Source organism: Podarcis gaigeae, assembly GCF_964106915.1.
Source record: "Podarcis gaigeae genome assembly, chromosome: 1".
Taxonomy (NCBI): Eukaryota; Metazoa; Chordata; class Lepidosauria; order Squamata; family Lacertidae; genus Podarcis; species Podarcis gaigeae.
In genome coordinates, this window is record NC_139678.1 from 39,281,811 (window position 1) to 39,308,297 (window position 26,487).

At 42.6% G+C, this 26,487-nt stretch overlaps 1 long non-coding RNA gene across 1 annotated transcript in view; it reads left to right on the forward strand.

Annotated features, from left to right (window-relative positions):
- LOC310846763 overlaps nucleotides 1-20,413 on the forward strand; it is a 75,938-nt gene extending 55,525 nt beyond the window's left edge. The window contains exons 3-4 of the long non-coding RNA XR_014565542.1: nucleotides 18,520-18,643; nucleotides 20,281-20,413. This is a non-coding gene — a long non-coding RNA (uncharacterized lncRNA). The remainder of the gene's footprint in view (nucleotides 1-18,519; nucleotides 18,644-20,280) is intronic.
- The last annotated feature ends 6,074 nt before the right edge of the window (nucleotides 20,414-26,487 follow it).

Here is a 26,487-nt window from a genome sequence, read left to right on the forward strand (position 1 = left end):
CAAACACAGACAATATTGATGATGCTGTACAGTAATCTTATTGGGCTTGGACCCAACTGAACATTGGTCTTTGTCAACTCATTATTCCTCTATCAGAGGGATCTTGGTAGATTGATCTTGCCAGAAGCTCTTGATGTGTCTCACAAATCACTGTTCTGCTGTTGGCAGGCAGATTCGAGTGCTGCACGGTAATTGCTGTTTTTTTCCTTCCCCCAGAAGACTGTGACTACATATTGCGAGTCATTGTCATATGAGAGAATATAACTGTCCTAACAGATAATGTAGTTAGCTGTGTAGCCTTCAATCAGGCCAAGAAATGCGGCCATGCTGTGGATGCTCCTGAACAAGGTGAACATTGTCTCCTCACCTACTTAATTAACACAGCTTGATTTGAGTGGGGAAATACATTTGTATTAAAGATGAAGCCCAAATCAATGGCCACATGCAAATACGCTTTTTACACACATGTTACTTTTAGGACAACTGTGAGCATTAGTGAACACTGGCACCAGCTTTCTAACATATGCAAACACCAAGCATAATATTGGCCTACGGATCATTAAGTGGCAGTCAACATTACGCAAATGTCCTGATGTGGACCACTGCTGTGCTAGCAGAGCTATCATTACATAGTATTAGGTTCCACCAGACACAAATATCTTTGCCAACTTGTTAGGGAACTCCAATGCTATCCAGAATGTGGCTATAGAAACAGCAAGTTGTAGTTTGCAGAGGCAAAGATTGCCACATGCAGTTCACCACAGCATAAGAAGAATTACACTATGGTGGTCCTGAGTATCTAGGAAGATGTAGCCTCCCAACAAACACTTTGTATGATATCCTATTACCCACTTGGAGTCATTAAATTTATTACAATGCTCTACATCTTGTACATGACATGAATTGGGGAGGATTGGCTGGGAGCATCAGATGGTTCAAAAGCACTATCGTTATTTAAATCTCAGTGGTGCATTTGTGCAATGCCTTTCTGGTGTTTCCTGATCCTGTCAAGGTATCAGGAACGACAAGCTTCTGCACTGCTTGTTGGCTCCACTGCAGACCTCTTTACATGCGTTGTTTCACAAAGAAACTCATGAGCCAAGAAAAGGGCAATGGTTTTCAGAAGCTGCTCTAAACCATTCCCTGTACTGCAAAGATCAAATGTCAGAACTCAGGAAAATGATAGGAATGTGTGGGGTGAGAAAGATATTATGAGAATGCATCATAAAATGTTTTTAATATTTGCTGCAGAAATTCCAGACAGCAGACGTCTGCTCTGGTTTTCTTTAGAGCAGATTTACAGCAACTTTGAGATACATCCTCCCCAAACTTCAACTTATCAAAAGAAACACAATCATATCTTGTAGGCAACACAAGACCTCGAGTTTGTCTTCAGCTGGTAGATGTTAGACCACTATACCCACACCATGACTACATGCATGTGAAATTGCTTTGAAAATCTTTACTTTTAATTTAACCCAGAGAAAATGTTTTCTTTCTACCAAGTGTTCTATCCCTCTTTCATGGCAAAAGAAGTGAGTTCTGCTTTGATCTCCATAATGGATCTGTTGAAGTGTTTTCTGTTCCCCAGATGTGTGTCAGAGCCCTTTTGATAATGTCAAGGTCATTTGACTAGCAGGCTGGGCTTGAGGCATTCATGAGAAACCAAAGAAAAATATGTATCTTTAGAGGAAAGTTACATCGCTAAAAAACCCCTACCCCACTGATTTGCTGCTGCAAATATGCAAGACGAACTCACTCATTCTGAAAATACTACATTGCTCCTTGATATATGGCTATTTGTGGCATAACTGGGGGTGACCTATAACTTTCAGTTCTCCTGGGAATCAGACAGTGTTAATGGAGTCTCTGAAAGCCACAGTAGCTTCCTAAGTTACTCAGTTCTGGTCCTTGGTTTAATCCATTTAATCTTTTTAATAACTTCACATAAGTTTTCCACACATATGATCACTGTTGCAAATCTATTGTATACCTGTCCTAATGTGCCTGTTCTGAAATGGATGACCCAACCTTTATGATAGGCATGGAGAACCCATGGCCCTCAAGATGTCTTTGTTCTCCAGCTCCTATCAGCTCCTGCCAGCAGAGCCAGTGGTCAGGGATGATGGGAGTTGTAGTCCAACAATATCTGGGAGACCAAAGGTTCTCCACCCTGCTGTACAGAATGCTCAATGCATGGTTAAACAATTGAGATATCACTATGGTGAGATTGGACAAGAGACAGTTATTAGATGAGCAATCTATGGAAACACGTAATAAAGTTTGTTATTTTTGTGAGGAACAGGGTTGGTGCAATGAGGTGGAAGTGTTGAAATATGGTGTTTGGGAATATTTAAAGGAAGCTTATTGTGAAATTACGTGGGTATAAGAAGGTCCTAGTTTGTAGAAGTTCTCATGTGGATCCCTATAATTTTTAAAGACCAAGGGTATGACCACCTATGTGATATGTGGACAATCTAAAACTAACTGCAGGGCTTATGTGGAAGCAGGAAGTAACAGAAAGTGATGGAGAGAACTTGAAGAGACATATATCCAAATATGGATTTGTAGGAGGAGGTCCTAGTTTTTCTGGTATGGGGGGGGGAATCTCAAACTTGTCTCAGCCACTTTCAGACATGGGGAGAACTATTTCTAGTGTTTCAAATGAAAGCAGGCACTGATTAGTTACGCTTGATGTTTGATAGATGAGCATTTCCTGGTTTCTCTACAACCAGTAACATTTGGCTATCTCATTTTTGCATTCAAAGAACTCTAAGAATGTTCACCATATCATTTTTGTTTTTACATTGATAGGTCAGATGTTTGTATTCCTTGCATTTCATTCCCCTCTGATCTTACTGCTACCATCTGGCCCCCTGCCCCCCCCCGTGTTTATATCTCTGCCAACTTAGGATGGCAATGTATGCATCTGGTGAAGTAGATTATGACCCATGAAAGCTTCTGCCATAATTAATTTGTTAGTCTTTAAGGTGTCACAAGACTCTCCACTGTTTACACTAGCTACAACTAGTCTTCCAGGGGTAATGAAAGACACTGGATTTTGGATGTGACTCATAAAGATTCAAGCAGCCCAGACTCGATGCACCTCAGCAATAGTATCCTTTTCTATGTTTCATCATGTTACATAAGATCATTGGTGGGTGCCCTCCCAATAGTTGTGGCTGTGAGCTAGAGAGAGAAGTATATTTGGAAACTTCCCAACAGCTTGAAACTCTATCCTCTTGGGAACATAACTGAGTAGAGCCTGAGAGTCTGGGAAACTGGTAGAAGGTGAGGACATTCTGTTTCAATAGCCTATAAGATACAGTACCCCAAGGCACTTGGGCTCTCAAAATTACTGCAGAAGCAACATTATAATTCTCAGTGTAACTGACTAGAACAAGCTTCTAATACATGTTCTATAGGCTTTTGCACATACAAAAGCTAACAGCTCAGACTTCTGAATCTTCGTTCTGCAGCAGAGATGGAGAGGATCCCCCATCCTGGTGTTGTTGTACTCCAACTCCCATCAGTTCCAACCAGTATGGCTAATTGCCAGGATGATGGGAGTTGCAGTCCAATGACATTGAAGAAGAAGAAGAAGAGTTTGGATTTGATATCCCGCCTTTCACTCCCCTTCAGGAGTCTCAAAGCGGCTAACAACCTCCTTTCCCTTCCTCCCCCACAACAAACACTCTGTGAGGTGAGTGGGGCTGAGAGACTTCACAGAAGTGTGACTGGCCCAAGGTCACCCAGCAGCTGCATGTGGAGGAGCGGAGACACGAACCCGGTTCCCCAGATTATGTGACTGCCGCTCTTAACCACTACACCACAAAGGCTCCATATGCCTGCTCTGCAGGTTCCCATCTCCTCTAAATCCCTAGACCCAGTTTGTTACTTGGCTCTTTGTGCATACCTCTCCTGACTGCTGACAACTGGTGTCACACACTAGGAATACTTACTTCCTTTTGACCCTTGACTTACATGCTGAATCCTGCCTCCAATTAGCTCTAGTTGTTAAGTTTCATCCTACTTCTGATCCCCTCAGAACCTACCTTGTCCTTTAAGCAAGATTTGGGTGGAAGACACATAATTCAATCTGGCTTAGCTTTCTAATAGGGTTTGAGGCTGAATATTTGTTACATTCTGAAGCTGTTGAATTTTGGAATTTACATGGGAAATTTACATGGGAGTATTTGCCTGTTTGAGTTTTCAGAGCTATGAACAGCTGGAAATTCTAATATATAAATAAAACAATGCCTTTATTTAAATTACAGTAAGGCTAAGATACGCGAGCTAAAGGAAATAAGAAGTCCAACAGTACGACAAGGGTGTGAAGCTTCTTTAATGCAAAATATCCTGAACTTGAATTACAATTGCTCTTCGAAAGGTCTTACAATATTACTTTATCCAGCTGGGTCCCTGTTTGCAAGCACATAGCATTAAAGGTGAGGCTGGGAACTGGCGGTGTCAGGTTTCATAGAGAAAACTGGTTTATCTTTTACTAACAATCTTTAGCAATGTGCTGTGACCTGCCCTTGGAGTAGTGGTTTAACAACCTTTGCCCGAGCACACTGTGCCTCTTCTTATATCTTTAATAGTTTACTTGATGGACTATGAAGAACTGCTAGATGACAGTTCTATTTCATTTTTGTCACCACATGGCTCTCCGTTTTTCTCTGAGTCTTTTTCTCAAGGGCACAGTTCTATAAGTCAATGTGGCAATATTCAAGATGGGTATTGCTCTTTCTTCTACTGTATTTTTGAGGCAGTATGTGGAAGTCAGGGACTTGCCAAGATTACAGGCCTTCTGGAGAAAAAATAATGAAACAGTTTTTGAATTCCAACACATTTCCACTGAAGAAAAATATTTTTAAAAGATTCTACATTTTTGGTTGGGAAAATTCTTAAAAGCATTTTTAAGAAGTCACTGATGGTGGTGGATAGCACAATCTAACTGTTATTATATGGCACTAAGGTGCAACTGACATATATCATAAAGCTGTTTATACATTATTAATCTCTAACGGTAATATTTATTTGCAATTAAAAAAAAAACCTCTTCCAACAAACCATAGCTTTGATCCTGTTGCAGACCCCGCTTCTGACACTTCTATTTTGGTAAGACAGAGCAGCTCAATGGTAGAATACAAACTTTGCATGCAAAAGGTCTCAGAATCAGTCCCTGACATCTTAAAGTACAGCTGGGAAAGACTTCCATCTGAAAGAGCTGCTGCCAGTCAGTGTGTAGACATTACAGAGCTAGATGGATGAGTTGCCTGATCTCCACATGATACAAATAAGAGCATTTGCCAGAGAGAGTAGCCAAATTCTTCTCACTGGTCTTAAAAATAATGCTTTGAGAACTAAGCACTTGATTTATTGCCGGCAGAAACAAAATTTGATTCTCCTATCATATGAGCTTCAAAGCTTTAAAGGCAAATAGCAAATGCTCAGATGTTTCATGAAGAGAGAGAGGGGGAAAACAAAGGAAGGAAATAATTTGCAACAGCACTTGGGCCATATTACAAAAAAGTCACCTAAAAATATCTATGTGGATATGGAAGATGCTTTGCAGTTTAAGAAGTAGCTAAATTAAAAAAAAAAAAAATCCGTACATCCAACAATTACTCAAATTGGTCAGGTTTCATATGACAGTGCCCTTGAAATTTTAAGGATAACAAAAACCACCAGATTAAGGGCCCCTTCTCACATTACTGGGGTGAAGTGGATTCCCCATCACTTTATTCTTCACTCCTCCAAAAACAGTTTAGGAGTGGGGAAAAGATTTATACTCACCACTGTTGATACTATCATGAGAAGAAAGCATGTCTTCCCCCTTTTTTATTTACAGATGGACCACATACAGATAGCCTGTTTGGGGGAGGGGGAGAACCACAGCTCAGTGGCAGAGCATCTACTTTGCATGCAGAAGGTCTCAGGTCTGGTCCTCAGCATCTCCACGTAGGGCTGCATTTTGAAGGAACATGAGCTCTGGCTCGCAGTTAAGGCCGCCAGTTCTGAGGGCCTTCTAGTGGTTCCCTCGTGAAAGACGTGAAGTTACAGGAAACCAGGCAGAGGGCCTTCTCGGTAGTGGTGCCCGCCCTGTAGAACACCTTCCTTTCAGATAAACAACTGCACAACTTTCTGAAAACATCTGAAGGCAGCCCTGTATGTCTCACGGTGTTTTTATATTATGTTGTAAGCTGCTCAGAGTGGCTGGGGCAACTCAGTTGGGTGGTTGGGGTTCTTCTATCATCTATCTATCTATCTATCTATCTATCTATCTATCTATCTATCTATATCTATCTATCTATCTATCTATCTATCTATCTATCATCTATCTATCTATCATCTATCTATCTATCTATCTATCTATCTATCTATCTATCTATCTATCTATCATCTATCTATCTATCATCTATCATCTATCTACTATCTATCTATCTATCTATCTATCTATCTATCTATCTATCTATCATCTATCTATCATCTATCTATCTATCTATCTATCTATCTATCTATCTATCTATCTATCATCTATCTATCATCTATCTATCTATCATCTATATCTATCTATCTATATCATCTATCTATCTATCTATCTATCTATCATCTATCTATCTATCTATCTATCTATCTATCTATCTATCTATCTATCTATCATCTATCTATCTCTATCTATCATCTATCTATCTATCTATCTATCTATCTATCTATCTATCTATCTATCATCTATCTATCTATCTATCTATCTATCTATCTATCTATCTATCATCTATCATTATCTATCTATCTATCTATCTATCTATCTATCTATCATCTATCTAATCTATCTATCATCTATCATCTATCTATCATATCTATCTATCTATCTATCTATCTATCTATCTATCTATCATCTATCTATACATTGTGGGAGAGTACAGGAGCCCACAGCTTGCTTCTGTACACCATGTGTGTGGAAGGATTCCCTATGCTTCTATACTGCCTTTCATCTAACAAGATATCAAGGCTGTTTATGTTATGGGCAGAGGAGCTCCTTCAGATAACTGGGTCCTAAGCTGTTTAGCTCTCTATATGCCAAAACCTAGCAGCCCAGTGACAAAAAAGCAGCCAACACAGGCCTTTGAGAACTGGTGTTTTATGGTGTCCTGCAGAAATGCCCATCAACATTCAGGCTGTTGCATTCTGTACCATCCTATGGGCCGTCTTCAAGGGCAGCCCCATGGAGAACAAGTAGCAGTAATCCAGCACAGCACTTTCTAATCTATATTATTAAACATCACAACAATTGTTGGCACTTGGGTCTCTAAGACTGTGACCCTTTGCACACTTATTCACCCTGAGGTGCACAGTGGGACTAAGTTTTCAGTAAACATGTGCAGGATTGTGCTTGCGCATTCCTCTGCAATTCTTGTCAGAGCCCCTGTTTTAAAGGCATTTCTTCTTTAGCCTGCCTTAGACACTGAGCTTTTTAATGTTCATTCCCTGATGAGAACTATCAGTTTGAATCTAGCTTTTTATCTGCTCTGCATCTGAAATACAAGGAGGCAGGAAACTGCTCTTATTTGTATGCTCCCATTATAATACAGCTTCTGCTTTTGTAAAATGGGAATTATCGGCAGGTTGAGACTACTCTGTCTCAGTTATGCCTAATGTCAAGATAAAATGCAGAAATTGTTAGGAGTTTATATGTCAGGAGTGTTTTCTTGTTGTTGTTGTTTCTAAGCAGTGAAAAATAAAAATGGCTCAAAACCATATGAATCCTCAAATACCAGCTCAGTTTTGGCTTCTAATCCTGAGGCTTCAGAACTGATCTGGGATTTCAGGTTGTATGTTTGTGAGGGGGGAAATGAATAAGAAGCACTTGAACATGTAGTTCAAAAGGAGCACTGCAGGCAATGAAAGGAAGCACAGACACGCTTCTGGCTTATTCCCAATTACCCCAATTGATGCATGGAGCAGAGAGTCATGGCTTGACGAGAAGCCCTGGCACGACGCTTGTAGAGAAATTTGGAGGGAGAGCACAAAAGAGCATCACATTTGTGGAGGACAATTTATCAATATTAACTTATCTCCATATACATTTGATTATTTCCCCCTGAACAGTTTTTCTCTGTTATTTATTTATTCGCAAGCAGTTAAAGGCCAGTGGGGCAGGGTGGAGTCAATGGGATGGTAGATAGGGCACCAACCAGAGCTTCCCTTTGTGGCTTTATTCTACTTCCACAGAATGCCAGCTGCTGGTGAGGGAACACTGTTGAGCTCAGGTCCTGCTCCTGGGCTTCACTTGGGCATCTAGTTGGCCGCTGTGAGAAAAGGACCCTGGACTAGATGGGCCTTTGGTCTGATATAACAGTGCTCTTTTTTTACATTCTTATGCACATAGCATGCCATCCCTCACCCTTCTTCTTCCAACCCATTCAGTAGCACCCTTTGCCAACTTCTGCCCCCCAAAATGTGGGAAACATCATAGCCCTCATGGGTGTGCCAGTAGTGGGCAAAAATGGGCAGAGCAATGAACGTGACTCTTCTTTTTATACACACATATATTCTGCACCCAGGTATCATGGGCTAGAAGTCAGCTTCACCTTCTGAATAGCCACCCTGAAGGGAGAGGAGAAGGCAGAATGACTTCACCTTCAGCCTTCAAGGACACAGAGGAGAAGGCGCTGGTGAGAACTAGATGGCTGGAGCCTTCTTCAGCAGAGCTTTCAGCAGCAGTCAGATGCTGGTTACAGTGATTGGATTTCCTGGCCCTACCTTGCTGCTTCCTGCTTGTCTTGACCCCTGACCCCATGATCATTAGATTCCCTGACCCCTAGACTGTTTGACCACATGGATTGCTATTTGCCTGGCTCTAGGACTTTGGATGCTGCCTCTGCCTCTTGGAAAGTACACCTCAGAGACTCTTCTGGTTGGCTGGCTTCCCACTCTATTGAGCTCTGCACATCGTTGCTCAGCAATGAGACTACTACAATAGATGCACACAAAAACACCTCAGCATCCTCCATCCGGACAAGCAAGAGACATCAGGGCACATTCCAGCCCTGGACCAAAGATCCAAGGACACATTCCAGCCATGCAAAATCCAGCAACAAGGAGTGGACACAGAGCACGTCTGGGAGGCGATATGGCCTGAAGACAGTCCTGAAGTGGCTAGAGAGGCCTGGAGGACCACATTTGGCTCCAGGTCCTGTGATTACCCAACCCTTCATCTTGATTTTCCAGTTGTTACTGCACTAGAACTCCAATCATCCTTGCCCATTGACCATGCTTGCTGGTTAGAGTTGTATTTCAGCAACATCTGGAGTGCCCTAGGTTTCCCCCTCCCCCAGTCAAGACCATAAAGGAATTCCAGTCCTGTGAGCAACTGCACTGAAGCGTCAGCGTCAGGATACGGTATAATGGATCTGACTCCTAAGCTCTGCTCTTGCCACATTGGCAGAACCATGTTATTATCTGGTATGTAGCTGTGCCACACATGCTGCCAGTGGCTTTGGAAGAGGTAAGAGTTTAGGGGAACTACCCTACTCATTGCTTTTTATGTACTTAAAAAGAAACTAGTTTGCAATTCAACACTATCCAAAAGTCCATCTAAAGACACCTTTTGCAGCAAAATGGATCAGAACAATACTCACAGAATCATATATTTGGAAGGGACCCTGGAAGTCATATAGTACAACCCTTTTAGACTTTATATTTTATATTTTATATTATATATTTTATATTTGCCAAACTGTCTAGTAATCCACTTTGTACTGTGGCTGTATAGATGAAAAAGATTCCTCATGCCGCTATGATAAACTAATTGTGGATTGAGAGCTGTAGTATGGTTTGGATGTAGTTGAACATTCTCAGACTTCTGAAAACTTTTGCTTACAGATTATTTGCTTTTCCAGCTTTAAATATCAGGTTGTATGATATAACTTTATATCTCAGGTCAATCTGTACCACCAGGTGAGCTATGCACCTCCGTATTTTATTCCTCAGAACTTAACGTAACAATATTAAAATGGAGCCCTGGGGTGTATGATTGAAGATAAATAGCTTAAAGTGTTGTATGGAAGGTAGTGAGCCAAACTGAATTATGTGGGATGGGAGGGGTCTCCTACATAGAAGTTGATGTGAAGCAAAGAGAGAGATAAATGCCCATGACAGTAGTTTTAAAGTGTGGAACAATATATACGAATGAAACTATTTATTCTCTTCTCTAAAATCTACAATTTCTTCTGTGGTTTTCTATTATTTAGTACCCAAAATATGTTAGAATCTGAATCCAAATAAGAACATGAAGAGGGCCAGTTGGATCAGGCCAAAGACCTATCTTGGTCAGCATCCTGTTCTCACAGTGGCCACCCAGATGCCTATGGAAAGCTTGAACAAATTGGTCCAAGTCGAATTGAGTCTTTTTCTGAGATACTGAATCAGGCCCTGGACTACATATTGTGGTTGAAACACACCACTACAGGGCCACAGGTTCCCTGTGACTGCCATGAGAGATGCAAAAATAGAATCTGAGGACTATGTTTCTGAAACCATTAGGAGCAGCAACAACAATGAAATCTTTCTTTAAATACGTCAGGAGCAGGAAACTAGCAAGGGAGATTGTTGGACTATTGGATGAATAGGGAGTAAAAGATGTGCTAAATAAAGGTAAGGAGACTGCAAGAAAGCTGAATGAATTATTTGTCCCTGTCTTCACTGCAGAAGATGTGGGGCAAATAGTCATAACTTTCTCAGGAAGCGAGCATGAAAGCTTTAGTGCTGTAATGAGTATACAGTAGTACCTTGGTTCTTGAACTTAATCCGTTCAACACCTGAAACCATTCGAAAGCCAAGGCATGGTTTCTGATTGGCTGCAGGAGCATCCTTTCGGCTTCCAAAAACATTCACAAGGTAGAATACTTACTTCCGGGTTTGCGGCGTTCGGGAGCTGATTTGTTCAGTAGCTAAGCTGTTTGAGAACAAAGGTACCACTGTATTTTTGTGTACTATTTTACATGCATAAGGGACGCAGGTGGCGCTGTGGGTTAAAGCCTCAGCGCCTAGGACTTGCCGATCGAAAGGTCGACGGTTCGAATCCCTGCGGCGGGGTGCGCTCCCGCTGCTCGGTCCCAGCGCCTGCCAACCTAGCAGTTCGAAAGCACCTCCGGGTGCAAGTAGATAAATAGGGACCGCTTACCAGCGGGAAGGTAAACGGCGTGTCCGTGTGTGGCTCTGGCTCGCCAGAGCAGCGATGTCACGCTGGCCACGTGACCCGGAAGTGTCTCCGGACAGCGTTGGCCCCTGGCCTCTTGAGTGAGATGGGCGCACAACCCCAGAGTCTGTCAAGACTGGCCCGTACGGGCAGGGGTACCTTTACCTTTACCTTATTTTACATGCATACATGGGAAGAGACTGTAATCTCTTTGCAGGCAGAAAGTCCTGGGTTCAACCCTTGGCATCTCAGAGCCAGTGGATCAGAGCCAAATCTGATGAGTTTTCAGCTGTCTTGAGGCCCTGTTGAAATCAAAGGCAGGCTGTACATAGAAACAATAATAATGATCAGAAGACTTTGCAAAATATATATATATAAGTAAAATAAAATTGATACAAAAATTCACATTAACCAATATAGCAAGAATTCATTTCTACTAATCTGAAGAGCAAGTTTAGAGCTATTTTCAGCAGAGGTACATTGCCATGAAAAGCTATAGAAGTTTATTAGTTTGTGGTTGCAAAACGCCCAATCCCTTGGCCTTAAAACATTGCATCACAGTTCATTTGATGCATTATTTTAATGAGTTCATAACTAATGGGTTGATAGAACAGAATATTCAAATTTGCATGTTGGCTTGTTTTATGTATAACAAAACTGTATCTGAGAAAACATGGCATGTCATAGGTACAGTGCATCTCTGCAGAGGGAGCTTCTTGAGGGAGGGCAAGAGAGTATTAGCATAATATGTATTTCCAGTGTACCTAGCTGACGGGGTAAATTTACAGCTAAAGTGTGTGGACTATAGCTCACAATCACTTGGTTCCACAGTGTTTTACATAACCCCTCAGGTGTCTGAGAACTACACTCCCTCAGTCAATCACTCTTCATAATATATCGGGCACTACCCGACCTGATGGGGAGGAAGCAAAATTGAGCATGTAAAGTACAAAAATACATATTCATAATAGAAAATCCAACATGTTATTTCAGTTTGTTGATGTCTGTAAGGACGTGGTGGGTGAAAGATGGATAGGCCAAGTTAAGTGATGTTCTTGTAGATTCACCATGATGTGTATGATAAAAGAGACCCATTAAATAGTATATCTTATTTATGGAGCAGCAGAAGCAGCCCCTATGGATTGTCAAATACCCTATGAAATATCACCAGGCATGATAATGCGTTCTTGCTAATAGTCCCATTGTTTATCAGACCTCAGCAGCAAGACAGTTACTGAGAAGGTATTTTGAGGGTTTTCCCCCCCTTCTTCATTATTTCTATATATAACCCACCAAAACAGTTGCAGAGAGTGTTAGAAGGGGCTGATTGGAAGAAGAGGGAACAGAAACCCACAGACTGAGTTAAAGTCCTCATAGCATACCAAGGTGATCCATATATGTATCCGGTAAGTGAATGTGAGACATGTTCCCAAAGGAACTTCCCTTCCATCTTTTTTCAGAGCTCTCTAAGCAGGCTGGATGGACTTACAGTTCTTTAAGTGAGTTAGTGTGTAGTAGTGTTTAGAGCATTGGAGGGGGACCAGGAGACTCAGGTTTAAGATCCCCACTGAGCCATGGCACTCATCACTAGGTGACACTTGGGCAGCCTATTAGCCTAACCTGCGACACAGGGCTGCTGAGAGCATACAATTGGTATGCTGCTTTGAGCTCCACATTTCAACTAGAACATGTCCCGGGTCAGCCTTCAGCATCACTTGGAATTCTTTGGACTGCGTTACTCCCTGAAGACAGACCATCCTAAAGGTCCACTGAGACTCCCCTCAGTCTGGCTGCTGCAATCTGGTCCATGCTGTATCAATGACAAAACTAAGGTGCCATCTCATGCAACTCTGTGACTCTGCATAATGAGATATGATGGATTTTCGAATCAGAAGATAGTTTCAGTGTTCTTTGTTCCAGCATAGGGACTATATATCCATCTGTGATAATGGAGTGTTTTCAGTATCGATATGGAGCCCTGCAGTATACACACTGGCAGAGAAGCAATCACACATTATGTTTCTCTGGAAGTTTAGGCACAGATATCACTCTCAGTAGTGGTGTGTTGACTGACAAAAAGCAACATATGAATTGCCCCTCACAGAGCACTTAAAGTAAAAACTATAGGTTTTTTGCTATTGACTAAAATGGAGGGCTTCTGGGATTGAGCTCATGCCCTAAAGTAGAAGAAATTTCACTGTTCAAAGATATGACCATTGCATTCATTGAGTTCTTTGTATATTGAAGCATCAGCATTGCTATTATTTATAACACTGAGTTTTTATGGGCATGGGCCATTGCCTTTACCCCTTGCTTCTGATTAATAGACTAGGCCCAAATCTCTGTGCAAAGTCATGCTAGAAGTTACACTCTCTGACCTCTTTTGTTGAAAACATATTGCACTGGAATTTTGCATATTGCGTTCTGTGAGCATAATGGTTCACTTTCCAAATCTGGCTGCTCTTTGGCAAATTCCTTTGTTCACTGGGACTACTGTTTAATTTAATGTCCCCAAATGTGACATTTATCCACCTAGATTTTGTTTTCCAGGATTTTGTTAGAGATGGGCTGAAACCGTGTGACATAGTTCATTAACCTATTGGGCCCTCTCCCCAGGTTTTCATCGACACCAATTTTACGTGCCATGTGTGTCATAGAGACAGATTGGGAGCTACACTGTCCCCATTTGAGATGCCAGCCCATATCTGGAATCATGGTGTGCAAGCACAGCAGACATGTGGCCAGATTTAAAATAGTAGTGTTATTCCACCTTATTAGAAGTGGGCAAGCATTAGAAGACCCCTGCTTTCCCATCTAGTCCATCATCCTCTTTTACAGATGCCTCTAGGAAGCCTACAAATAGACTATGAAAGCAATAGCCCCATGACCCCTAGGCCTCAGTGGTGATGGCATGTAGCTAACATCCATTGATAGCCCCACACTCTGTGGATTTGTTTAATCCACTTGTAGAGCTGTCCGGCCACCATCACATCTTATGAGAATGAATTCTGGGGATTCATTTTGTTTTGTGTGGAAGAAGGCCTTGCCTTTCTTTGCCTAGAATCTACCTCAGGTCACAGACACTTCAGGTTACAGACACTTCAGGTTACAGACTTCACTAACTCAGAAATAGTACCTTGGGTTAAGAACTTTGCTTCAGGATGTGAATAGAAATTGTGCAGCGGCAGCGTGGCGGCAGTGGGAGGCCCCATTAGCTAAAGTGGTACCTCAGGTTAAGAACAGTTTCAGGTTAAGAACGGACCTCCAGAAAGCGTGTTCTCCCTAACAGAGAGCACATGTTGCGGTTGGGGGAACAGGCCACCCTGTCATGACTAGGCAAATTTGGTGGAACCCAGCCTTTAAGAGGTTAATTGGGTTGCTGGGGAATTTTGATTGTTGCCAATTCAGAGGAGGGGTCAGAGGCTTTAAATATAGGGGCCAGACGATGGGACGTCCTCTTAGCTGTTTTGCACCGGATCACCTGCCCTACCTCCCTTTAATAGGGTGGTTTTGCTCACTTGACCTTGCTATGCCTGTCATGGGGTCGTCCGCCTTGGTGCGGGGGCCTGGTAGGAATTTTGCCATTTGGCTGATTGGCTGGTGCCATTTGGTTTTTGCCTACTGCGTAGCAAATCGTCACAACTTGTAAGGTTGGCGGTTAGGCATTGGTTAAATTGGTGCTTGGAGGGGTAAGTGCCTATCCCTCCAAATGGTGCAGAAAGGGAATTCCGTTAAAGGAATCCAGGGGCTTGCCATTCTTTTCGTCCTTGTCCGTGGAGCCGGACTTGGGCCGTGCAAGCCCCACCTGAACATGAGGGTGAGAGGTGAGGGTCTGTGTCCCAGCTTCATTTCTCACCCAATACTTGTTTCCCACGCTGGCTTCCGTTGGTGTCCGGAAGGGCCAGCTCTGTCCCTGAGGGCAAGGACAGATAGTCATAACCAATGCCTAAGCAACCACTCACATTTTTTGTATTTGAATAAAGTTGTGGCCAAAATTATGCCAAAAACCTTAAACAAAAATTGAAGTGTGAAGTGTGAATTATTTTGGGGGGTGGCACTGTGGGACTCAACACGCAATGAATTAAGTTCTTAACCTGAGGTACCACTACACTGCCAATCAATTGCACTGTTGGCCAAACCATGCGCTACATTAAATATGTAGCATGCAGCTATATCAGTTTGTTTGCCTAAAAGAAAAATACCAAAAATGTGGGATTATATTCAAGAATGCAACATGAAGGGAGTGGAAGCTGCACCTTTCCCTACTGTTCTGTGACCCTGACAAAAACTGTTCCCATGTGGTTTAGCCTTTTCTTGTCAACAAGTTGCTTCAGCCCCTTAATCATCTTTGCCTTGCCAAGTCCTTTACAATTCTTTAATGTGCCTTCAGAGCTTGAGATTCCAGTGGCATAGATACAAACTGAATCCGAGAGACAGCGATTTGTTCACCTTCACCATTTTATTATTTATTTTTATCAATTAGATTTCTTTTGCCTGCCTCTCAGCCGAAGTTCTCAGGGTGATATACAGCACAAAGAAAACAATAAAATCATAAAATTTCAGTTGCCAAGTAGCATCAATGCAGGCATTGCAGTTATTCAGCTGTGCTGAACTGACTCAAAAGTAAGGGTATGGAGTCAACCTTGCGACCTTTTATTTATGTATGCCAAAATGCAAAACTTCAAATCTATGAGTTGCCATCTTTTAAAATTAGACAGAGAATTCCCTGTGTAACTTTATGGCATCCCAATAGCAGTCATCTCATATTTTTCTCCATTCAGAATCTTCTAACGTATCTGCGCTTCCACTATTTCAGATTTTACTGAATGCTGTTCTGAATGAAGCTTTTGAGAACTTGAAGGGGAGCAGGCTGTCTTTTGTGTCTGAAATGGAGCTGAAAAAATCCACGAGAAAACATCCTATTGTACACACAAAGTCTCTCAGGAGAAACACAACACTAAAAAAGAGACATTCATGCTGCAAATTTTTCTGTTGAAATTTACGTGCCTGTCAGTCTCTCCGTTGAAAGGGTTTCCGTTTTTGGCCTAATGCCGGGAGTTTGATATCCAAGGCTTTGGTGGCAAAGTGATTTGTTTCCTTTTGCTCTGGCCTTTTTCGTGGGTGAATTATATTTCAGTTAGCCGCTGTATCCATAGTTACAGTATTTCCCCCCTTTGACGCAGCAACCCTGCCAGGTGAAGTTTCTTCACTTCTCAGCCAACAAGCTTGCCTTAACTCTTTGGTTAAAGCTAATTGCTTTTAATACAGCAGCTCTTTTCCTCTCCCCATAGCATCCCTGGCCTTCCCAAAATCTGCATGATGCCAAGAAAGCTGTTCTGTAACCCCAGAGGAGAAATAAATATATGCATCTATAAACTGGGACCAATCAACAAAGCAAACTTTAATTTGAATGGAAAAACCAGACCCAAGAAAGGTGTTGTAGAAGTTTTGCACCGTGCTCCTTATTAAGAAAAACCATAGAGTGGCTGGTCTGGTAACTGTATTGAGCGATGCACTTCGCAACCTCCAGCATCCTGGGAAGACACTGTATTTAAACAAGGGATCTCTTTCTGCTCGGATTTGCTTATTAAGGGCATGGCCTTTAATTCTTCTTCTCCTTCCCCCACCCCCAGTGCTAATTGATTCTCATAGCATTTGAAAGAATCCATGATTAGCAATCCTCAGGCTAACCAGTAGCATATTGAGTAGCATGCTAGCAAGCCTAGGTTGGGAATTGAGTCAGAATGGTCGGAGCAATGCCAGCTCCAAAGGCTAAATTGGTTACAGAGCTTGGGGAACGAGGAAATGGGAGGGAGAGGGATTTGCCAACTCACTGCCTGGGCTCTTAGCACCATCTGTTGTTGGCAACAAATCTGAGAGAACTCCTCATTTATCCCCCTCCATCAGCCTATAGGCCACAAGAGTGAGTGAATGGAGGTGCATTAGAAAAGTGGGAGTTAATTGGCATACATTGCCATCATATGTACATTGAAGCCTATCAAATTTTGTTAAGTACTAATGGATCCTCAATTAGGAATCTTTCTTATTAACCCAAGAGGAAATGGTGGTGCCTGCTTTTCTGTTCTTCCTGCTCCCCTGCCCAGTTGAAAGTTAAGGGGATATCTTAGGTATCCAGGGCCCTTTGATTTTACTAATATTATCATGATTCAGTACAGATGTGAAAAAGCATTTGTCATCCCATTTCAAAGCATACACTGGGTTTTGTCCAGAAACATGGGAGGTTGGGGATGTGGGGAGGCTCAGTAATAGTTCTTCAACAGTTTGTTTATTTTATTATTTCATTTTTATATCCTGCTTTTTCATGAAAGTTATTGTATGCACTTAGTTCTAAAATCCCCAAAGAGAAATACTAAAAATATCATCTTAAGACACTCTGCTTCATTTTAAGAGCAGGCTTCATTGATAGATCATGGAGTTCCAGTAAAAAAATAAGTGTAGTTCTGACAAGTCTGTAGCCTGAATAGGGATGGATGAACGCAGCACTTTCCTTTCTGCCCTGCATTCATTGAATGTAGCACTGTTTCTGTCCCACTGCAGTTCACCTTCCACAAAAAATCACTTTATTTTGCTGTACCCTGTGGCAAAATTACACGAGTAATTAATTCCATAAATTCTGTAAACTGTGTTTTTCATCATGTCCTTCCACCCCCATTCATTTCATTGCAAGGGAAACGCAATGCCGATGGAGGCGGGTGGGGGCAACATAACGGACTACGTATCATTCGCAGAATGAAAGCAACAGCAACTGCAAATACCAATTGTGTTTGCTGGATTGCTTTCCATTCTGGGCACGGGACAAATGAGCGAACACCAGCAATTTCTGATCCCGTTTCAGTTTTTGTCGCAGTTCTCCAACATCCCTAGGCATGCCCACCCATTTCTTACAGCATATATTATATATCTAAGGTGTATTCTGTAGCTGTGCTATAGGTATTCTGGTATAAGCTGGCATCTTGCTGTGTGTTCTCAATTGATGAACAATTTCCTCCTCAGCGTTTTGTTCAATATGTTTCTTCTGTGTATGCGGCTGAAGCAGGTCACTGATGCAACTGGCATCTTCAGCCTCCTTGGAGAATTAACAATGTTTTTCCCCCCTCATACAATGGGCCTTGTAATATATATATATATATATATATTTATATTTGAGACACTCAGAAATGGGTTGTATGGATCAGAGGAGAAGTGTGGAGGGAAGGAGGGGGAGCGGTAGGAATGCAACCTCTTTAATATTAAATGATGCGAATTAATATTTAATGGAGTAAAAGACACATCTTGGTTTGTGTTACTGCTTACAGGAAAATGGGCTGTGTTAATCTGCGCCGAATTGTCCAGAGGATAGTCGAAGTGGTGGAAAGAACAAAGCTGAGAAATGTTGCAGCTCAAGCCTGACATACACTGTAGAGCCCCTTGCCACATCCGGTAGGACAAAATATAGAGTTTCTTCAGAGCTAGAAACACTCTGAGGTTCCTGGCGGGCAGGTGGTGGAATCGGAACCAGGACTTCTGGACTTTGCAGAAGGGCATGATAATATACTCTCGCCTTTATGAAAAAAAGGCACTGGGCTATTTGACAGAAAATGCCTACAATCAAATGTTTATGTAAGCTCAGGATGTTTTGTGGTGTGTGATTCATTTCAGCAAAAGGCCCTGTGCCGTTGCACTTGGTGGAGCCGTACCGAATCCAACAGTACGGGGTTAAGGGGAGACCAGAGTTAAGAAGCAGGAAATATTACGGTAGCATGAAGGTGTTAATGTAATCCAATCAGACATGAAGACATTCTGAACAGAGACAATCTCAAATACCCCCTTCACTTAGCTCTCCTCTGCCTCCCCGTTACAAGACATATGGTCCTCTGACAGAGTCTCAGAGCAGCAGGTTAGTTTACATACCATATGTATGCAATTGGTCGGCTCGGCAGGGTTGCGTTAAGGTTACTGCATCTGCCCTAACTCAGAATTTCCTTGTACTTGTAGGTTTTGCATCAGGCAGTTCTGTTATTTTAGCAGCGATTCTGTTGGGTTTCAGTTTTGAAAATCAACACTGGGGTTTCCTTTATTTTCTTTTGATTAATTTTGACTTTGTAATGGTGCCTCCAGAGAGGTAAGAGTCCAGACACATGGTACAGAAACTATTGTCAGAAACTCTATATTCATAGTAATATTTATCTGAGGGGCACAGGGGGAACCAGTCCTGACTGAACTCAATGTACAAGATTGCCTTTGATGCATCATCAGGGTTGCAGAGGGCTGATCAGTGTTTTCTCAAATGCAGATTGCTGATACAAGTTACTAAAAAAAACCCTCAAAACACCAGCATTTATCATTTAGGATTTATAATTACATTTTCTGAAGTAGTAAATGTTCTTCCAGCTCTTATGACTAAAGCAGTCTTCCCCAACCAGGTGCCCTTGAGATGTTTTGGACTACAACTCCCATAAGACCATACCAAGCATTGCTAATGATCAGGGATGCCCATTGGGGAAGGCTGCACTAGAACATGTAGCTATACATGGCATACTCTTTGTGGCATACTCTTGTTTTTATACACAGTTGCACATCTAAACTTACTGTATTTTTCGCTCTATAGGACGCAGTTTTTCCCCTCCAAAAATTAAGGGGAAATGTGTGTGCCTCCTTGGCTTCAGCAATAGCAACGCGAAGCCTCCGAAGCGCAGAGGGAGCGCTCCCTCCGCGCTCCTTGGCTTCGCGTTGCTTTCGCTGAAGCCTTCGGAGTGCAGCGTGAGTTCCCGCTGCGCTCCGGAGGCTTCGAGTTCCTTTTGCTGAAGCCGGGAGAGCAAGACTCTCCTGGCTTCAGCAGAGAGGGAGAACTGTGCAGCGCCCCTTCAGCCAAGCGGGAGGAGAAATGGAAGGGGCTCCGTTTCTCCTGCCGCTTCGCTGAAGGGGCACTGAGCAGAGAGGGGGAGATTTTTTTTTCTTGTTCTCCCCCTCTAAAACAAGGTGCGTCCTATGGTCGGGTGCGTCCTATAGAGCGAAAAATACGGTAAATTGGTAACTATTGTTGAATTAACATTGTTGCTGAATGACTCATTTGCTAGGACCCTTAGAAAAAGAAGCACAAAAGTGACTGGAAATCCTCAAAATATGTTTGGCCCAAATTCAGAAAAGTACTTCTGTTCTGCAGTTCCCTTTTAAGTACTACGTACATCCATACCTCTTGTTAGATGACTGGCATCCGGGCTCACATGGTGAGTAGTTTATTAATCGCCTATCAAATGCTACTTGACTGGTCATTTGAATCTGCCCCTTATGTGATTTAAATGGATGCAGATGTGATGGCTGCAAATATATTTGCATTTCCAGATGACTATAGGTACATTCTATATGCCTTCTAATCTTTGCCCAGATGCTGGCTATTATTATATGACAACATGAACAACATTGAGGATACATCCAAATATCACTTTTTAGGCATTTACATCAAGTCAATATAATTTTTTTTAAAAAAAAATTCACACAACATCAACATTTGCTGTTCATGTCCCCCCCCCCTTTGTTTTTTTAAGGCTCAGAAAAGGTCTGCTGCAATAATGCACATTGCAGCAGTGAAGTGTATAGCTCCACAAAATATTGATCTATCTAGTGGGAGAATCAGTTTAAATTTAAAAAGGGTAGGGCTAGCCTTTAAGAAACTAGCTCAGTTTCCCTAGGCTAAAAGGGTTAGGCATTTTTTGTAGGTGAAAAAATAGACTCGGCTGAAAGTTTCAGCTTTCAGTTCAGCCTGAAACCAGCTGAGAACTAGCCTAGTTCATCAAAGCTAGAGAGAAAGCAATGCCATAAAGCTGGGCTCAGAGAACCGCTGTCTGAAACCCTGGGCAGCTACTACTAATGAGTGTGGACAAGTCTGAGCTAGTAGACCCAAAGGTCTGATTTGGTGCAAGGCAGATTCCTGTGAATTCACGGGGCCCACCAACCACTTCTGTTTTTGTTTTCATTGTTGTTACCCATGAAGAAGCAATCCTAGTGAGATTTAACTTCTCAGCCAAACTGTCGGTAAACTCACCACCATTCATCTGATTTCCTACAGCATAGTAGTAAATGTAGATTCACTTCCAAATTAGGGATGACTTTGTATGCTACCACCTCCCCCTATCCAACCCACAATTTCTCATATCCATTTAGTTATGTGAATAAGCTCTGCAACACACATTGTATACGGATGAAGGATGAGTGCCTGTCGGTTATAGGCCAGGGACCTTCCAACTTTGGGGGTCAAAAGTATGTTTCTGTAATGCTGTGTGTTTTGTTTCCTGTACAACTCATACAACCATAATGCTGTTTGTATGGAAAATAGGGATACTTGGAGATCCTGGAGCGTGAAGGAATAGGTCTGCAGGAAGGAGTAAGGAAGTGGGATAGTGAAAGGCTGCTTGAGACAGATTTGCATTCAGGCAAATGAAATCTGTTTCCCCTTAGGTAGATCACTTGTTTAAATGTCTGCACGTCATAAGCAGATGACCACCTTGCACATTGTGTGTGTGTGTGTGTGAGAGAGAGAGAGAGAGAGAGAGAGATGGATGGATAGGGACAGAGTCTGACTACAGATGATTCCTACAGAGGGGCAACAGCAGGGAAAACAATATTACTATTATTAAAAAGCTTTTTCTCTTCTAAGGATCATATATCAGCTTAGGGCCACTTCACACAACCATTCTGCAGAGGGCTAGCCATTCATTCTTCCAGTTTTGATTTTACCATGATTTGGGTTGTCCGTACCCTATATTAGGAGAGCATGCTACTCTTTTGCACAGTGCTCCTCACTCCACATTAGAAAGGCTTGCTATAGTATGCACGATTACAAGGTATGCTTGCAATTAATGAGCTGGATGACCCTTTCTTACAAACATGAACACTGCCAAAGATTTCTCCATGCATATCTGGCAACGGCAGTCATATTTACACAAACACTGGAGACTGTGGGAAAAATCCATCTGGGCTAGCAAAGAACCATAGCTTCCATGAACTCATAACTCCAAGGTTATGAGAATGAGTCAACAGGGACATTAAGCAGGAACAGGTTCAGCAGAAACACAAATTTATAGAGAATGGTCCTGGAAAAGCTTAAAGGGCTGAGGGAAGACATGATGGGGAAACCCAGTCAGATGGATGCAGTATGTATGTATAAATGTAATAATGATAATAATAATAATAATAATAATAATAATAATAATAATAATAATAATAATAATAACAACAACAACAACAACAATAACAACTTGAAGGAGTGTCATCCAGGACTAGCCAAAAACTTGCTCATTGCTGCCTCAGAGTGCAAACCTATATATATATATATATATATATATGCAGGTTTTGGTGTCCTCGGGTGTCTTCCCGTGTAAAAGTTGGGGTGTCTAGGCGACGTTTCGACGAGGTCTCACTCGTCATCTTCAGGCTGGTGCTTTCGGCTTCTTGTTACTGGAACAGAGCGGGATCTCAATGTTTGAGTTCATATAAATACTGTAGAGGGGGTGTGGTGTCTAGCCTCCAATGTTCTGGGCAGAGAGGAAGTTCCCAGGCTAGTGTGCCTTTTCTTCTTTTGTTCCTTAATTACTTGAGAGATACCTTGAGTGATTTCTTGAGTGATATCCTGAGTACCACTTAGGTGGGTCATTAGGTGTGGATTAGTTGCTAAAGTCTTTGTGTCTTGACCTCTTGAACTTTGTGAAGAGTTTTCCTGAGAAGATGGCTGTATTGCACTTAGTTGTGCTTTGGCTTGGCTTCGTGTATAGGGGCGAGCTGTGGTTTTGTGGCTTGTGTCAGCCAGATCTGTGTAGGGATTGCAGGGGGGTGCAGCATCCGGAGGTGCCACCATGGATTGGCTACTGGATGGTGTCAGTAATTCATCTGTGGAGAGGGTCTGGGTTTGGGTCTGGTGTGGTTGATTGGTGTTGGCGTTCTGTGTGCCTCTGGATCTGGTGTCAGTTTTTGTGGGGAGGGCTAATTTCCAGATGTCTGGCAAGCGGGATGTGTCGTCACGCTTGTTCATGTTGTGAGGGTGTTTCTCTATCTCGATGGCTTCCATGATTATTCTCTTGTGGTGATGTTCCGTGTTAAAGAGCAATTTGGAATCTGCAAAATTAATTTCGTGTCCTGTTTCTTTCATGTGTTGGAAAAGAGAGGAAGTTTTTTCTTCTTTTTTGACGGCATTCTTGTGTTCTGCGATACGTGCATTTATTCGTCTGTTTGTTTGTCCAATGTACGTGGCTGGGCAGACTTTGCAGGGTATTTCATAGATCCGGAGGTGCCACCATCTTCTCAGGAAAACTCTTCACAAAGTTCAAGAGGTCAAGACACAAAGACTTTAGCAACTAATCCACACCTAATGACCCACCTAAGTGGTACTCAGGATATCACTCAAGAAATCACTCAAGGTATCTCTCAAGTAATTAAGGAACAAAAGAAGAAAAGGCACACTAGCCTGGGAACTTCCTCTCTGCCCAGAACATTGGAGGCTAGACACCACACCCCCTCTACAGTATTTATAGGAACTCAAACATTGAGATCCCGCTCTGTTCCAGTAACAAGAAGCCGAAAGCACCAGCCTGAAGATGACGAGTGAGACCTCGTCGAAACGTCGCCTAGACACCCCAACTTTTACACGGGAAGACACCCGAGGACACCAAAACCTGCATATATATATATATATATATATAGGCTTACTGGAGAGTAGATTTCAATTGAATTGGATAGATTTATGAACAGCCAGAGCAGTTTGAAAACTGAACCCATTGTCCATGCTCTGTGTCATTTCCCAGTTATGCTACTGTAATGCACTCTTTGTTGGGCTGCCCTTGACGATGGTCCAGAGGTTGCAAGGCATTACAGAATGTGGCTTCAAGGTTGATAAGCTGGGCAACCTAATAGGACCAGTCCTGACAGCTTTGCACTGGCTGCCAGTGAGTTACTAGACCAAATTCAAGGTCTTAGTATTGGCATACGAAGCCCTAAATGGCTTTGGGGTCCAAGTCCCTAAAAGAGTGCCTTCCCCAATATCATCCAGATGAATTCCTGTTGGTGGTGTCACCTTGGGCTGCTGCCCAGTTGGTGTTGACTGTGACAGGGCATTCTCAGGGGCAGTTCCCTGTTTGTGGAGTGTTCTTCTTGGTGAGGTGTGTCTGTCTCCTTCATCAGCAAATTTCAGGAGAAATTGAAAAACATTTCCTATTTACCCAGGCATTTGATGGCTGAAAGAGACCAGTCATGGCAAACTTGAAATTAGTAACCATGAGGATATGTGATTGCTTTAAGTGTTGTTGTTGTTGTTGTTGTTTGAAATAGCCCCCTCCCCCAATAGTACAGTTGTACCTTGGAAGTCTAATGGAATCCGTTCTGGAAGTCCGTTCCACTTCCAAAATGTTTGGAAACCAAAGCACGGCTTCTGATGGGTTGCAGGAAGCTCCTCCAGCCAATCAGAAGCAGTGGAAGCCCCGTTGGTTGTTTGGGTTCCAAAGAATGTTCGCAAACGAGAACACTCACTTCTGAGTTTGTGGTGTTTTGGAGCTAAAACATCTGAATACCAAGGCATTCGGGATCTAAGGTACAACTGTACTATTCTACATTTTGTTATTTGCCAGCCTGGACTCCTTTGGAAGGAAGAGTGGAATTGAAATTTTATAAACAATAGAAAAATATCCAGTGGTGTGGTGGGCTATGCCACACATTGGAGGTCTTCAAGCAGAGTTTGGATAGTGATCTTTGTAGGATGCTGGGTTGCCTGCATTGGAAAGGAGTGTGGGAATTTGTGATACCCCCTTTCAGTTTCCCCCAACAGTTTTAAAGAGATCGTACCATTTGCAGGTTTGACATGGAAGAGACACACAGGAACAAGTGAGAGCCTGTGTGGTGTAGTGGTACAAGTGTTGGTTTAGGACCTTGGAGACCAGGGTTCAAATCCCCACCCAGCCATGAAGCCCCTGTGTGGCCAGTCACTCACTCTTCAGTCTCACCTACCTCTCAGGGTTGTTTTGATGATAAAACTGGGAGGAGACCTATGTACACCACCTTGATCTCCTAGGTAGAAAGGTAGGATATAAATGTAGTAAATAAAAATGTAAGACAATGAACCCTTCTGTTTCATACCAGTGTTGCTCTAAGGATATGAAGAGCCCTGTTGGATCAGACCAGAGGCACATCTGGTCCAGTATCTTGCTTCCTGCAGTGGCCAACCAAATGCATATGGGGAAACCCACAAGAAGAACATGAGGAAAATCTCCCTCTCCTGCTATGGTTCCCAGGCAATTGGTATTCCAAGACATACTGCTTCTGAACTTAAAGATAGTATATAGCCATCATAACTAGTAGCTGTTCTTATTCTCCATAAATTTGTCTAATTGTCTTTTAAAGGCACCTGAGTTGGTGGCAGCCAACAGTAACCCATGGAAGCAAATGTGACAGCCTAAGTATGTTGTGTGTAAAGAAGTGCTTGCATTTGTTTTTCTCAAATCTTCCGCCATTCATTGAAGGTGTGGAAGACTCGCTGGTCCTGAATGGAGTACCTGAAGGACCTGGTGCGCAGCCTGGGAGTCATTTTGGACTGTTCATGGAAGCGCAGGTCAATTCTGTGTCCAGAGCAGCTGATAATGTGTCCAGGGCATCTGATACGTAGGCTGAGACCCTACCTGCTTGGAGACTATCTTGCCAGAGTGGTGCATGCTTTGGTTATCTCCCGCTTGGACTACTGCAATGCGCTCTACGTGGGGCTACCTTTGAAAGTGACCCAGAAACTGCAACTGCTAGACTGGTGACTGAGACCATATCACACAGGTCCTGAAAGACCTACATTGGCTCCCAGTATGTTTCTGAGCACAATTCAAAGTGTTGGTGCTGACCTTTAAAGCCCTAAATGGCCTCAGCCCAGTATACCTGAAGGAGGGTCTCCACCCCCATTGCTCAGCCCAGACACTGAGGTCCAGTTCCGAGGGCCTTCTGGCAGTTCACTCACTGTGAGAAGTGAAGTTACAGAGAACCAGGCAGAGGGCCTTCTCAGTAGTGGCGCCCGCCCTGTGGAACTATCTGACTTTTAGAAGACATCTGAAGGCAGCCCTGTTTAGAGAAGTTTTTAATGTTTGATTCTATTTTTAATATTCGACTGGGAGCCACCCAGAGTAGCTGGGGGAACCCAGCCAGATGGGCAGGATATAAATAAATTACTACTATTACTACATTGAGTTCTAGCATTGTGAAAGAAGAAGAAACACCTTTCCATCTGCTTTTTCCACCCCAAACATATTTTATACATTTCTGTT